Source organism: Salvelinus fontinalis, chromosome 42 (assembly GCF_029448725.1).
Source record: "Salvelinus fontinalis isolate EN_2023a chromosome 42, ASM2944872v1, whole genome shotgun sequence".
NCBI lineage: Eukaryota > Metazoa > Chordata > Actinopteri > Salmoniformes > Salmonidae > Salvelinus > Salvelinus fontinalis.
Window position 1 is genome coordinate 935,765 of NC_074706.1, and position 13,623 is coordinate 949,387.

Genomic DNA, 13,623 nt, shown 5'->3' on the forward strand with positions numbered 1-13,623 from the left:
CAGGTTGTTGTAACTGGGCTGGAACTGGTCTCTCTCTTTAGTCAGGTTATTATAACTGGTCTGTAACTGGTCTCTCTCTTTAGTCAGGTTGTAGTAACTGGGCTTTAACTGGTCTATGTCTTTCGTCAGGGTGTTGTAGCTGGTCTGTTTATGAAAAACAAAGCAATAAAATAATTAAAATAAGCATTAACCTATGGCAATGTTGCTAATGAAAATAATTAACAGAAGCATTTTACAGAGTACAGTATGTCTACATACTCTCCTCTAAATCTAAACAGATCAATTATTTATCTTGTTTTTCCTCCCTTCCTCATTCTCTTCATTTACTTCTTCCTCTATTTCTCTCTCTGACACTAAGGCTTTATCTCAATTAGTCTTTCCTAGATTCCTCTCCTACTATCTCCTCTCCTCATTCTCCAGCTGATCTCACTCTTAAGTCAGGTTGTAGTAACTGGTCTTTAACTGGTCTCTCTCCTCAGTCAGGTTGTTGTAACTGGTCTGTAACTGGTCTCTCTCCTCAGTCAGGGTGTTTTAACTGGTCTGTAACTGGTCTCTCTCCTCAGTCGGGGTTTTGTAACTGGTCTGTAACTGGTCTCTCTCTTTAGTCATGTTGTTGTAGCTGGTCTGTAACTGGTCTCTCTCTTTAGTCAGGTCGTTGTAGCTGGTCTGTAACTGGTCTCTCTCTTTAGTCAGGTTGTAGTAACTGGTCTTTAACTGGTCTCTCTCCTCAGTCAGGTTGTAGTTACTGGTCTGTAACTGGTCTCTCTCCTCAGTCAGGTTGTATTTACTGGTCTTTAACTGGTCTCTCTCTTTAGTCAGGTTGTTGTAACTGGTCTGTAACTGGTCTCTCTCGTTAGTCAGGTTGTTGTAACTGGTCCTTAACTGGTCTCTCTCGTTAGTCAGGTTGTTGTAACTGGTCTGTAGCTCGTCTCTCTCTTTAGTCAGGTTGTTGTAACTGGTCCTTAACTGGTCTCTCTCTTTAGTCAGGTTGTTGTAGCTGGTCTGTAACTGGTCTCTGTCGTTAGTCAGGTTGTTGTAACTGGTCCTTAACTGGTCTCTCTGCCTAGTCAGGTTGTTGTAACTGGTCTGTAGTTGGTCTCTCTGCCTAGTCAGGTTGTTGTAACTGGTCTGTAGCTCGTCTCTCTCTGCAGCTGCGTTCGTCTTATAAATGGAAAACCTCTTTGACAGGTTGGTCCTGCAATCTTCAGAATCTTTGGTGGCTCTTTTATCTGTAAGTATAAATACATAGTTACTAGCTAAAACACCAGGTAAGTAGGCCTAGTAAACAGCACTTCTTACAACTACGTGATAAGCAATGAACATATGAAACAAACTCACAGTAGACAGACAGGCCTATGATCCCAGCCATTAGAATACACAGCAGCCCCAGACACACTGCAGCAACTAGGAAGGGTCTCTTCACTGAGCAATCAGGCTCTGTAGACACATGAAATAGGATTTTATGTGAGAGTGCGCGTGTGAGAGTGCGTGTGTGTGTGTGTGTGTGTGTGTGTATGTGTATCACATGGGGATGTGTGAAACTTACTCCTCAGCCTGAAGTGTCCCCGCTTGCGCCAGCCAATAGATAACTTTTCGCATGACGCTGACTCGTAAGACGCTTCAGGAGGGCAGTCACGTCTGCTAGCAAGGCAGAGGTCCCAAGTTTGAGCAAATGAGTAAGTGGCCCTCCCTAAGCATGCATGCAGGCTTGCTGGCTGGCTGGCTGGCTGGCTGTCTGTCTGTCTGTCTGTCTGTCTGTCTGTCTGTCTGTCTGTCTGTCTGTCTGTCTGTGTGTGTGTGTGTGTGTGTGTGTGTGTGTTACCTGAGTGCTGGTCTCCTGGTCCATTATTAGGAGCAGTGTCTGCTGTCTCTTCTCTCTTTGTGCTGGTCTCATCGTCTCTCAGGGTGTCTGCACTGATGTAGATATCCACAATCTTCTCCTCCATCTCACCTCTGTTAAACCTCTTGGTCATATCTGGCTCAGCATAGATGGCCTCAGACATCTTCAACAATGTTTTCTTCTTGGTCCTTTCTGGCTCAGCATAGATGGCATCAGACATCTTCAACAATGTTTTCTTCGTGGTCATATCTGGCTCAGCATAGATGGCCTCAGACATCTTCAACAATGTTTTCTTCGTAGTCATATCTGGCTCAGCATAGATGGCATCAGACATCTCCAACAATGTTTTCTTCGTGGTCATATCTTGCTCAGCATAGATGGCCTTAGACATCTCCAACAATGTTTGACGCTTTCGTTCTATGTAGGTCTCCTATATGTTAATTCTAGGTTCTAGTGATATCACTGCCTCTATCTCTCTGTGTCTGTTTGTCTCTATGTCTCCCTTCGTCTCTCTCTGTGTCATCTGTGTCTCTGTCTGTGTGACTTACTGCTGTAGCTGTTAACCATAGGGAAGTTTCAAAAGCAGAAAGTTGAGCAACAAATTACATGGGTAGTTGTGGCTGCGGCATCTTCTCATTTTTTACATTTTTATCTGACTCCTGAGTAGTGTGTGTGCACTTATCAGGAGTCTAATGGTGTCTCTCCTCAGCCAGGTTGTTGTAACTGGTCTGTAGCTGGTCTCACTCTTCAGTAAGGTTTCTGTAACTTGTCTTTGGTTGGTCTCTTTCTTTAGTCAGGTTGGTGTAGCTGGTCTGTAGCTGGTCTCTCTCTTCAGTCATGTTGTTGAAACTGTTCTGTAGCTGGTCTCTCTGCAGTTGTGTTAGTCTTGTAAACATAGAAACTCCTTCATAAGTTGTTCCTTTTATCCTCAGAGTATAAATACATAGTTACTAGCTAAAACATCATGTAAGTAGTAACCATCTCTTACAACTAGGGGATAAGCAATGAACATATGGCACAAATATTAAACTTACAGTGGATAGACAGGCAAATGATCCCAGCAGTAGAGGCTCCTCAGAGGAGGAAGGGGAGGACCATCCATAGAATTTTATAAAAATAAAAATAGTGAAACATTAATACAGTTATCCTGTTTAGATAAAACTATTCTTAATATTAATGCAATTGGAGATCTACAGTGGCTTAAACATCACTCTGTAGGATAGCACCATGGTGTAACTTGAGGACAGATAGTCTATCTCCTCCTCTGCGTACATTGATTTCAATACAAAACCTTCACACCCTTCCATAGACTTACAGAGTAATTATGACAACTTCCGGAGGATGTCCTCCAACCTATCAGAGTTCTTCCAGCATGAACTGATATTTTGTCCACCTAATCAAAGGATCAGAGAATAAATCTAGTACTTACAGCATAAGCTAAAGCTAGCTAGCACTGCAGAGCATAACATGTGGTGAGTAGGTGACTCAAAGAGAGTGAAAGACAATAGTTAAACAGTTTTGAACAAATTAAATTATTTAAAAATTAAGGAGAAGCAAGAGAGAGAGAGCTAGCTGTTTTTATTTTTATTTTTTTCCACTTTCACTTAGCTAGCGAATGCAGCTAGTTAGTTTAACCTACTCAAACTACCGGCTCAAACAGAGAGGGATGCTATGTTAGCTAGCTGGCTATGGTTATCCAACACTGGAACTCTTCCAAGTCAAGGTAAGCTTTTGGTTTTCTAAATGTATTGCCACCATGGCCGGATGGTGTAACTGATCAACTGCTTGCCCACTGTACACCGTACTGCATGATTGTAGTGGGTTTACTAACGCATTAGTTCTAGTAGCTATGTTGACTAGCTATGAAATTAGATCAAATGGTGACAACAATGTAGGCTGTCTGTAGTGGTTATTTTATCTTTATTTAACTTGTCAAGGCAGTTAATAACAAAATGTTATTTTGAATGACAGCCTAGGAACAGTGTGTTAACTGCCCTGTTCATGGGCAGAACGACAGATTTTTACCTTGTCTGCTCGGGGATGTGATCTTGCAACCTTCTGGTTACAAGTCCAACACTCTAACCACTAGGCTAAAGCGTAGAGCATTTGGATTATTATGATATGTTTTGGCCTGGAAAGGTGCACTGAAGTCCACAAGCGAAAGGAAAAGGTGAGAGGAGAAGGGTGCATAAATGCAAGAAGGAATTATACAACAATCAAAGCGATCATGCTGTGAACGAAACAAGGATAAACATATCTGATTGTGTCTAATAGAGACTCTTGTTTGCAACTCTTGTTTGCAACTGTTGGACTTGACCAGCTAGATACAAGAGCGTGCAAGGCAGTAATAAAAGTGTCACTGTCTGTCGCACTACAAGTCCTGCCTCTCGCAGGTAGCCTCTCGCAGGTAGCCTCTCGCAGGTAGCCTCTCGCAGGTAGCCTCTCGCAGGTAGCTTCTCGCAGGAAGCCTAGTGGTTAGAGCGTTGGGCCAGTAACTGAAAGGTTGCTGGTTTGAATAACTGAGTTGACAAGGTGAAAAACCTGTCGATGTGTCCTTGAGCAAGGTACTTAACCCTAATTTGCTCTGGGGCTCACCCTGTAGTTAGGCCGTCATTGTAAATATGATTTTTTTCTTAACTAACTTGCCTAGTTAAATAATATAAATAAAATCCCATCTCCTCATTGTTTTTTAGGAGCATATACCCACCTGGGTGATTGAAAGCTAAACTGAGGTCTACCCTCCAGGCCAGTTGGTGGTGGTAATGCACCTTAAAGTTGGTTGCCAATCGCCTATATAAAGTCCACAGAAAAAGAAGAACAGGTAAGAGGAGAGATCACTAGAAATAAACTACATTTCCCCTTTCATCTGTGGACTAATAGTCGGAGTAGCGAACACATGATTTTGTGTGACTCAAAATGGGTCAAAATTCTACAAAGATCCAGAAAAAAAGGACCGTGTCCATTTCAGGTAATATAATAAATATATCACAGGTCAAATTAGCTAGCAAAAGCAAGCTAGCTGAATGTTCATGAATATTTTATGTATTTCGACCTGTCCCCAAATTGATATAGTTGGTTCAGAGTTTGTTTTGATATTTCAACCAGCCTGTCCTGATCATGTCTGGTGTGGATGGACAAAATCAACATGCACGTGATGGCGTTGCGGTGTAGTCAGCATGTTATAGTATGCAAGACAATTTTACTGGTTCAGGAGAATATTTCTGCTGTGTGTCAGTGTCTGAAACAAACAGCTTTTGACCCGGTTGAAGGTGGAGGTTACCCCCAGCAAACATTGAAGTAACAAATATCAAAGGAAGACAAACATAAACATGTTCTGTCTGGTTATACAGTAACATGTCCTGGCTGGTTATCCAGTAACTTGTCCTGGCTGGTTATCCAGTAACATGTCCTGTCTGGTTATACAGTAACATGTCCTGGCTGGTTATACGGTAACATGTCCTGTCTGGTTATACAGTAACATGTCCTGGCTGGTTATACAGTAACGTGCCCTGTCTGGTTATACAGTAACATGTCCTGGCTGGTTATACAGTAACATGTCCTGGCTGGTTATACAGTAACATGTCCTGGCTGGTTATACGGTAACATGTCCTGTCTGGTTATACAGTAACATGTCCTGGCTGGTTATACAGTAACATGTCGTGGCTGGTTATACAGTAACATGTCCTGGATGGTTATACAGTAACATGTCCTGTCTGGTTATACAGTAACATGTCCTGGCTGGTTATACAGTAACATGTCCTGGCTGGTTATACAGTAACATGTCCTGTCTGGTTATACAGTAACATGTCCTGTCTGGTTATACAGTAACATGTCCTGGCTGGTTATACAGTAACATGTCCTGGCTGGTTATACAGTAACACGTCCTGTCAGGTTATACAGTAACATGTCCTGGCTGGTTATACAGTAACATGTCCTGGCTGGTTATACAGTAACACGTCCTGTCTGGTTATACAGTAACATGTCCTGGCTGGTTATACAGTAACATGTCCTGGCTGGTTATACAGTAACATGTCCTGGCTGGTTATACAATAACATGTCCTGGCTGGTTATACAGTAACATGTCATGGCTGGTTATACAGTAACATGTCATGGCTGGTTATACAGTAACATGTCCTGGCTGGTTATACAGTAACATGTCCTGGCTGGTTATACAGTAACATGTCCTGGCTGGTTATACAGTAACATGTCCTCGCTGGTTATACAGTAACATGTCCTGTCTGGTTATACAGTAACATGTCCTGGCTGGTTATACAGTAACATGTCCTGGCTGGTTATACAGTAACATGTCCTGGCTGGTTATACAGTAACATGTCCAGGCTGGTTATACAGTAACATGTCCTGCCTGGTTATACAGTAACATGTCATGGCTGGTTATACAGTAACATGTCCTGGCTGGTTATACAGTAATATGTCCTGGCTGGTTATACAGTAACATGTCCTGGCTGGTTATACAGTAACATGTCCAGGCTGGATTTACAGTAACATGCCCTGGCTGGTTATACAGTAACATGTTCTGGCTGGTTATACAATAACATGTCCTGGCTGGTTATACAATAATATGTCCTGGCTGGTTATACAGTAACATGTCCTGGTTGGTTATACAGTAACATGTCCTGTCTGGTTATACAATAACATGTCCTGGCTGGTTATACAATAATATGTCCTGGCTGGTTATACAGTAACATGTCCTGTCTGGTTATACAGTAACATGTCCTGGCTGGTTATAGTTGGGAAACTTTCTTCTTCTTCTTTTCACCTTGTTATCTGATTGGAGTAACTTCCTGGTCCTCTGGGGAAAGTTCCACCCACACACACCAGGCTCACACATCCTCTTATATGGTCTCTTACTATTCTATTGGCAATTGACCAATTCCTACATGCATTTAACAGACTCCTATTTGTGTCATCCCAAGCCTTCAAACGGAGGTCACATTATGGCTTGCGCCGTGGCCGTGTAGGGGCCGTTTAGGGCCCTTTTTCTTTTCTCTATGCTGTCTGTGTGTGACATCATTGTGAGGAGTTATTCAGAAGTGTGTGTAGGATATTGATCTGCATCTTTCTCAGAGGTTTAAAAGGGGAACTCTACGTGAGTCCCTGTCTGCCTGTGTGCAGTGTGTTCTCTTACTACTGTTCTGCCCTCTTTCTATGTCAACTACAGGTGACACTGTTTTTTTTTTAACAGTATTTTTATTGGAATTTCACAATTTTCACCCATATTAAAGAGATACAACAACAGAGACAAGGCAAACCCCCCCCCCCCCCCCAAAACAGCACTCGCCTACGCATACCTACGCATACATATATATACACATATACATATACATACACATACACACACATACGCACACCATTTTCCTCTCCCCGCTTCTCTCACCCTATCCCCATCATTGCGTCTCTCAATACATACATTTTAAACAAACTTACAAACAGAAATTAAACAAAAAAGCTCGGTTTAAACTAAGAAGTTAGGTTCCACACATGGAACATACAGTGTAATTCTGAGTACATAGATCACCACCATTCTAAGAGAATCCTTGCAGCATAATAGCTGATACCTCAGGTTCTAGGTAATTTAGATAGGGTTCCCACACTTTGTAGAACTGATCTGTTTTAGAATGCAATGCACATGTCAGATATTCCAGAGGCACCCATTCAAAAAGTATCTTATGCCAATCTTTAATAGAAGGAACCTTATCACTAATCCACCGTAAAAGGATGTTTTTCCTTGCTGCAAAGGTAAGGATGTTGTAAAGCCTCCTCTTACTCACAGAAGTAACATGCCTACTAGGGAGACCCAACAGTAAAGAAACTGGGTCCAACTCTAGATCAACCCCTAGGATCTTTTCAATTTCTTGCAGAACACCAGACCAGTATCTATCTATTTTGGTACATGACCATAAACAATGTGTTAGGGTGCATGTATCAGTTTTGCATTTAAGACACTGAGGAGAAGAGGAAGAGGGGCTAAAGGCATGTCTGCGATTTGGGGATATATGCAATCGGTGTATTATTCTTAATTGGATTGCTCTAGTACGATTACATATAGATAATGTTTTTGCATATCTCCAAATGTCCTCCCACATCTCTTCGTCAATAGTCACAGACAATTCTTTCTCCCAAACTTGTTTCACCCTCTGTGTGTCGACAGCAGGAAAGGACCTTAAAGCATCATAAAACGGACTTACAGACAATTTCCTTTGTGGGAAAAAAAGCATTCTCTCAATGACAGACATATCAGGGTTACCAATTAAGGTGGTGCGCTTCACAATATAATGTCTTACTTGTAGGAAGCGGAAAAAGTCCTGCTTTGGGAGTCAATATTTCTCCACCATCTGCTCAAATGACAATAGAATCTTATCAGCAAATAAGTCATTTAGTCTGCGTATGCCCTTATTAAGCCCAAAGTTAAAGCCAGCATCCAGCAATCCTGGACCAACATCTGGGTTGTTAAGAATTGGTGTAAGAGCAGAGGTTAGTTTGGACCTTCCAAGGAAGCGCTGAACTGACCTCCAAACCTTGAGTGTGTTAAGTGTAATAGGATTATTGCAGTGATCTTCTACAGACTTGAAACTTCTGAAAAATAAAAGATCCTGTAAGGGGTATTTTGAAAGAGAAGTCTCAATGTCTAACCAAATAGAGGAGTCATCGTTTGTGATCCAATCAGAAATATAACATAGGTGGGCACACCACTGATAGAACCTGATATTGGGCAGATCCAAGCCCCCCATAGAACTTGGCAGCTGCAATATTGCCATCTTAAGCCTTGGCTTGCGTTTACTCCATAAGAAGGAACTTAGCCATCCATTTACATCCTTTATTACCTTATTGGAGAGTAATACTGGGATCATTTGGATTGGGTAAAGTAGTCTAGGTAAAATGTTCATTTTCAAGAGGGATATTCTACCCAACCAAGAAATCGGGAGAGAGTTCCAGCGCTCCAGATCCTGTCTTATTGTACCAAACAAGGGAACAAAATTGGCTTTGTAAATTTGCTGGAATTTAGGAGTTACAAATATACCCAGATACGTAAAGCCTGAGGGAGACCATTTAAAAGGGAAGGGGGGAGAAGTATTAGGTACAGAGTGAAGGCTATCAAGTGGCATAGCCTCTGATTTAGTTAAGTTAATCTTGTAGCCTGAGAATTCGCTGAATAATTCAATAATATTAATAAGAGAAGTAGTTGAGGTCTCGGGGTTAGAGATGAATATTAGGACATCATCAGCATACAAGCTTATTTTATGGTGAACATCACCAATGAGCAGCCCCTGTATAGCAGGCGTTACCCTGATGGCCTCGGCCAGTGGTTCCATAACGAGTGCAAATAGGAGGGGGGACAAAGGGCAGCCCTGTCTGGTACCTCTGTATATAGAGAAGCTATTTGACCTTAGCCCATTAGTAAGGACAGCAGCCTGAGGATCATCATATAAAACTTTCACCCATTTTATAAAGTTGTCCCCTAGACCAAATTTATTTAGATTAAAGAGTAGGTAAGACCACTCCACACGATCAAATGCTTTCTCAGCATCTAGAGAGAGCACAAGACCATCCCTAGCACTTTGTTGGTAGGCTTGAATTACATTAAGAAGCCGCCTGACATTGTTGCACGACTTACGGCCCTTAAACATATCACGCAATGGCTCAAGGATCAGGCCATGGAACTCTTTATAGAATTCACTACAAAACCCGTCTGGTCCTGGGGCCTTACCGTTTTGCAGATTCTTAATTGCGAACATTATCTCTTCCTCGGTAATAGGGGCATTAAGGAGAGACCTCTGTTCTTCTGAGATAGTAGGCAGCTCAATCTTAGAAAATAAATTCTCCATTAATTTGGGTGCGTTATTTGGCAGTTCTGAGGCATAAAGATTTGCATAAAATTTCTAAATGAGTCATTTATCAATTTATTTTCATATAAATGATTGCCATCCGAATCAGTAATAGTAGCAATTGACTGTGAGTCAGCTCTCTTTTTAGCTAGGTACGCCAAGTACTTTCCTGGCTTATCGCCATGTTCATATAGCTTTTGCCTGACAAATACCATTTTCTTTTCAGCGTCCTGTGTTAGGAGAGAGTCCAACGTTGATCTAAGAACTGATATTTCCTTTATTGGGGCAGGAGTAGGAGTTTTAATATAGTCCTTCTCTTTAGTTCCTAATTCACCCTCTAACCTTATTTGCTTTTCACGCTTTTTCCGCCTCTTAGTGGCTGTGTATGACATAATCAGACCCCTGGCGTACGCTTTACAGGTTTCCCAAAGGAGCGAGGGATTATCTGTTGATTGAGAGTTAATAGAGAAAAATGCTTTAAACTCTGTAATAAAATATGATGTGAACGTATGGTCTTTAAGGATGGTTGTATTCAACCTCCAATGTCTTGACAGATTGAATGCCCCGTTGAGTTTTATGTCCAGGATCACCTCCGCATGATCAGATATGACTATGCTTCCTATCCTAGCGGATAAAACAGACTGCGAAGACGTCCTGGGCATAAAAAAGTAACCTATTCTAGTCTGACATCCATGAGGTGCAGAGAAAAAAGTGAACTCTCTGTTGGAGAGGTGAAAAGTTCTCCAAACATCAGCATACCCCAGATCATCACAAATAGCTTTAAGTGACTTAGCTCGAGGAGAGAGTGAAGCTATATCGCTGGGAAACTTATCAATAAGGGGGTTCAACAAACAATTAAAATCTCCTCCAACCACTGCAGTGTCTGAGTTTAATTCTGAAAAGTCTAGAAATACCTTAGTGAGGAAATCAGGGGGGTGGGCAGGGGGGAAGTAAATATTCATTATGGAGATGTTCTGCCCTTGTAAAGTACCATTAATTATAACAAAGTGACCAAGTTTATCTTTCACACAATTCAAGACATTAAGTGGTAAGTTCTTTTTCACAAGAATTGTAACACCTCTACTTCTGGATGTAAATGATGAGAAAAACACTTGACCAAACCCCCCTTGTTGTAATTTCAGATGCTCCTTATCATCCAAATGAGTTTCTTGCAACAGGGCAATATCAATATTTTATTTTTTCAAAAAAGACAGTACCTTCTTCCTTTTAATGGGATTATGGCTCCCTCTAATGTTCCATGTACATACACGCAGTGTATTACCTGCCATTGCACTTTGACCGTTTCATATTTAGACTGAATCCCACTGCAAAAATGGGGTGGTACCTTTTTCCATGTGCTGAACTCTCTTCTATCTCACCGAGCATAACCAAACGATATGAACCCTGAACTCTAACTATACTAAACCCAAAAATGAAACATGTAAAGATCCAAAAGGGGGTTTTCCCACTAGCTAACATGCAGGGGATTTCAACTTTCCAATGTAGACTCTTAAGTCTGCATTGCCACTCAATAGCCTCGTCCTTTAGACATATGAAAATGAAAATCAATATATGAAGATTGAGGCTCTTCCACCTAAAACCAAGCCTGGGCACCAATATAGATTCACCCATGTCTCAGCCTGAGCTATAGCGGAAGTTACTTTAGCAAGAAAAATAATAAAAATACGAATATTACTGAACCGGAGCATGTGAGAACTCACACCACTGTTTCATGATCAGATTCAAATAAGATAATAAAGTTATCCAATGCTGCGGCGGCGCAGCTTAAAGTTATTTACCCGAGAGAGTCAATAAACGCAGCAGCCTCTTCAGGTGTGGAGAGTTTCTTAGGCGATCCGTTGACCATAATCTTCAATGTGGCCGGGTACAACAGTGCGTAGTCCATCTTCATTCTCCTGAATCGAGCCTTCGCCTCATCAAACCCTTTGCGTCTTCGTACAACCGCTGTGGAGTAATCATTGAAGAATGAAACCTTTGGACCTTTACGTTGACTACCGTCAGAGCCGATGTTTCAAGTCGCATCCATATGAGCTGCTTGTCGGTGAAGTTGTGGAACTTTATAACCACTGGCCGTGGGCGCTGGTTGGGACCGGGTATCGGTGCTTGAGCACGATGAGCTCTGTCCAGCTTCACACGACCAGCCTTAGTGTCCATTTGTAAGTAGTCAGGGATCCATTCGTCAAAAAAATGTACTGAACGTGTCCCTTCAGAATTTTCCGGGAGTCCCACAACACGAATATTGCATCTGCGTCCTCGATTATCCAAGTCGCCAATGTGCTCCGCCATTTCGCACACCTGTTTCTCAAGTGCTTTTATCTTAGTGTCCATAGATGTAGTTGAAGCTTCCACTGTAGTAATTCTTCCTTCCGCCTCATCGACACGTTTGACCACCCTCTGTAGTTCAGCTGAATGGCCTGCTATTGCTTCCAAGACCGTTCTTATCTTAACATCGATCACTTTAGTAATGTTGTCCGTCATCTTTTGAATCACCAGGTTCATTGTGCCTGGATCCGTAACGGTGTTAGCTTCGCTAACGTAAGCTAGCTCCTCCTGCACATCTACAGGGATGGTGGTTTTGGTCGAGTTCTTAGTAGCTCTGCTGGGCATGTTGTCGGAGATTTTTGAGAAATAACCGTCAAGATTCATTGTAGGATAACTTATTTAGCCAATTCTACCACTTTTTCAAGCTAGGAGATTAATGAAAAAATATACATTTACGAATGCCACGGGTGCTCGCTGAAACACAGTGTTCTCTCTACGGCGCCATTTTGTCCCCCAGGTGACACTGTTTTAATGATCCAATCACATTCAATTAGGAAGCTGGGAAATCTCCTTGGACATTTTCCCTTTATTACTTAATCTGCGCCTTAATTCTTCTTATTAATGTACTGTGTCTTTAGACCAGTATGGTTAAGGAATTATTCACACAACCATGTTACCTCAACAGTTAACAATGTATTGTATTGAATAGGTGAGTAATTGAGGATTGTTTTGTTTCTTTTCTATGTCATGCTTGGGGAGAGGCAAATGTGTATCCCAAATAGCACCATATTCCTTATTTTGTTAAATAACGAAAAGTGGTGCGTGCATATGTATTCACCCCCTTTGCTATGAAGCCCCTAAATAACATCTGGTGCAACCAATTACCTTCAGAAGTCACATAACAAGTTAAATAAAGTCCACCTGCGTGCAATCTAAGTGTCACATGATCTGTCACATGATCTCAGTGTATATATACATCTGTTCTGAAAGGCCCAGAGTCTGCAACACCACTAAGCAAAGGGCACCACCAAGCAAGAGGCACCATGAAGAACAAGGTCCTCTCCGAACAGGTCACGGACAAAGTTGTGGAGACGTACAGAGCAGGGTTGGGTTATAAAAAAATATCCAAAACTTTGAACATCCCACGAAGCACCGTTAAATCCATTATAAAAAAATTGAAAAAATACGGCACCACAACAAACCTGACAAGAGAGGGTCGCCCACCAAAACTCATGGACCAGGCAATGAGGGCATTAATCAGAGAGGCAACAAAGAGACCAAAGATAACCCCGAAGGAGCTGCAAAGCTCCAGAGCGGAAATTGGAGTATTTGTCCGTAGGACCACTTTAAACCTCTCATCACCCCGAGAACAACATCCCCACTGTGAAGCATGGTGGTGGCAGCATCATGCTGTGGGGATGTTTTCATATGCAGGGACTGGGAAACTGGTCAGATTTGAAGGAATGATTGATGGCGCTAAGTAAAGGGAAAATCTTGAGGGTAGCCTGTTTCAGTCTTCCAGAGATTTGAGACTGGGACGGAGGTTCACCTTCCAGCAGGACAATGACCCTAAGCATACTCCTAAAGCAAGGGGAAGGGGAAACATTTAAATGTCTTGGAATGGCCTAGTCAAATCCCAGACCTCAATCCAAATGA

General features: G+C 42.0%; 1 pseudogene; it reads right to left on the reverse strand.

Moving 5' to 3' along the window:
• Window positions 1-431: 431 nt before the first annotated feature.
• Window positions 432-2,231, reverse strand: LOC129841041 (centromere-associated protein E-like; annotated as a pseudogene).
• Window positions 2,232-13,623: the final 11,392 nt, after the last annotated feature.